This window comes from Doryrhamphus excisus, chromosome 6, assembly GCF_030265055.1.
Source record: "Doryrhamphus excisus isolate RoL2022-K1 chromosome 6, RoL_Dexc_1.0, whole genome shotgun sequence".
In the NCBI taxonomy this organism is placed as follows: domain Eukaryota; kingdom Metazoa; phylum Chordata; class Actinopteri; order Syngnathiformes; family Syngnathidae; genus Doryrhamphus; species Doryrhamphus excisus.
The window spans coordinates 15,110,285-15,113,102 of record NC_080471.1 but is presented as its reverse complement, the minus strand read 5'-3'; positions in this window follow the sequence as shown (position 1 = coordinate 15,113,102).

The following is a 2,818-nucleotide window of genomic DNA, read 5'->3' as shown; positions in this document are numbered from 1 at the left end:
AAACACTAACTTACTCCAACCTCTAGCATGTAGCATTTAGCTGGTTAACTTGGTGCCACTTTTTGAATTTGTTATTTTGAAATTAGAGGTGAATGTCAACATCAAGCTGGCTGGAGGGCTTGGAGGGTGTCAAAAACAAACATATTTATGATGATTTAGCTTGGTCTCCAGACCAGTTTTGTCAATAGATGTTCAACCTTACCTGTGAGTGAACTTCAGTCATGCAGAGAGTGACTAGGATGAGAGAGAACACGGCCATGATGGATAGTTGAGTTGAAAATTTAGTTTAGTAACAGTGGGTCAACGGTGTCGCCAGCTGAAATGCATCCGGCCCACAGCTGAAGAATGTCTAAAAGCTCCTCAGTGCCACCACTGGAGTTCGTAAAGTTAGTCATGGAGGAATTGGTCCAGCGGTCGATCCTGGTTTTGAGGTATTCCAGTGTTACAAAAAGGAGGCAGTGGATACTTTCATTGTCTCTCTATGGAGTGCTGCATAAGCAACTGAAAGATTCAGGGTTGAGCTCATGGGGTTAACTCAATAAGTAATGAGATCTATTACTCATCTATGCATGTGTGTGTGTGTTTGTGTGTGATGGGTACAGTTACATTTTGGGTAGGTGTATAGGACACCTGGCATCCGGAAAGAGCCTGGACAGGGGAGGGGGGGCTTGGCCTAAAATATGTGTACAAATCCACACTATGTCCTTTGACCATCATATATACATGATTGCTGTCATAAATATGCTGAACAAAAATATCAATGCAACAATTTCATGACTATAAATTATTTTGTGGATGCTAAAAACTTCTGAACCACTTCACACAAAAGGTGAACATTTGTCAGAACATTTGTGTGCTATTATTTTTCTGACAAATACACCAAATGGGAGTGCAGTTATTAAACCCAGAAGTTTCAGACTGCCTTTAAAGGAGTGACAGTAACATGTCTGCAGAATTTTATTGATTTAACACAAAAAAAAATGATCTGTGTATGTTCCTTATGAGTGCTAAACTATCTGTGGGACACTTGACTACTGCTGACGACTACAGATACAGCCTGGCCCCCACATTAAGTCCTAATGAGCGTATACCGTGGAGCACACAACACACACTTTTCAGTCATACGCACAAAAAAAAAGCTTTCTGTCACATTCAGGGAATGTAATAATGATACACACATCACCTTGTCACATGCTTGGTCATTCTTCCTGGCCGGGGCTCTGCAGGGATCATACATCTTTAAAGGGATGGAAACTGAATCTGTCATGTGATGACAATGGTTGCCAGGTAACTAACAGGTGGGCCTGGAATCTGAGGCAAATGTGTGTATTGGTCCAAGGTAAAAAGGCAATTGGCATCACTTGCATCTGTGAGTCAAGCGTTTGATTGATTCCATTTAACCTGATAACATTACAGAAACATTTTCAGCAGTCCACCCTCGGCCATCTTTGTGTGGAGTTTGCATGTTCTCCCCGTGCATGCGTGGGTTTTCTCCGGGTACTCCGGTTTCCTCCCACATTCCAAAAACATGCTAGGTTAATTGTCGACTCCAAATTGTCCATAGGTATGAATGTGAGTGTGAATGGTTGTTTGTTTATATGTGCCCTGTGATTGGCCAGGGTGTACCTCGCCTCTCGCCCAAAGACAGCTGGGATAGGCTCCAGCACCCTCCGCAACCCTCGTGAGGATAAGCAGTAGAAAATGAATTAATTAATTTTCAATAGTACAGTATTGATAAATAGTGATTCCAGTTGAATGCTGAGTTGCATGTTTGGAAGGATGCCCCCATTTTTACTAGACTGCAAAATGTCAACAATATAACATTATTTATTAAATTAAAATATACGTAGCTGTTTTCAAATATGTATATATGTTACTTGTAGTAATGTAGTGCTGTCTGGAGATACAGGCCTGATTCTCTGTCCCTGATGTAAAGTCAATGTTTCTGCCTGAAGTCAGGTTGGAAAACACTTACCCAATGCCTTCTTTACCTGCAGTATATGTTCAGGTGGTCAATAAGTTAAGGAACATCACATGAATACTTAATTTAACAAGTAAATCAAAAAAAGCCTAGCAACCTCAGTCTGCCAGGAGAAGCCAGACCTGAAATCATCCATCACAAAGGTCACGGGTATGCTGGAGCCGATCCCAGCTGTCTTCGGGCGAGAAGCGGGGTACACCCTGGACTGGTCGCCAGCCAATCACAGGGCACATATAGACAAACTGTCACAATCTGCATCTCTGCCTGTGTGACAGTTTTGTGTTTCACGTTGTCTGCCTTAGTTCCTGTTTTCATGCTCTTATTTTGTAGTTCTTCCTGTGTTCCGTCACTTACTTTCTCTCGTGTTGTGCGTGTTCCTTTTGTTGGTGCATTGATCATTTTGAGTTCAGACGTGTTGTATGTCAGTGCTGCAATCGCTTATTCGGAAATAAAGCTAAGCTTTTATCTGCACCTTCTCCTCATCTCTGCATCCTGGGGTCAAACCGCAACACTGACATGCCGGGTCGTAACACAAACAACCATTCACACTCACATTTATACCTATGGACATTTGACAAATTGTGGACCCTTACAGATGCCCAACCCATCCATATAGTCTGCATATGTCATTTTGCAATTACAAATCATCCATTATTTACAGAGATGACACTGTTTTCATGTATGTACCAATATTATAAAAATCATACAATACCTACTGTGATAATCAATCACATTTTTTATTCACCTACAATACAGTATTCTGATGACAATAAAAAGACAGTAAATACAGTATATTGTGTGATACTACTTCTACAGAAACAAAGCCTTGTATAGTGT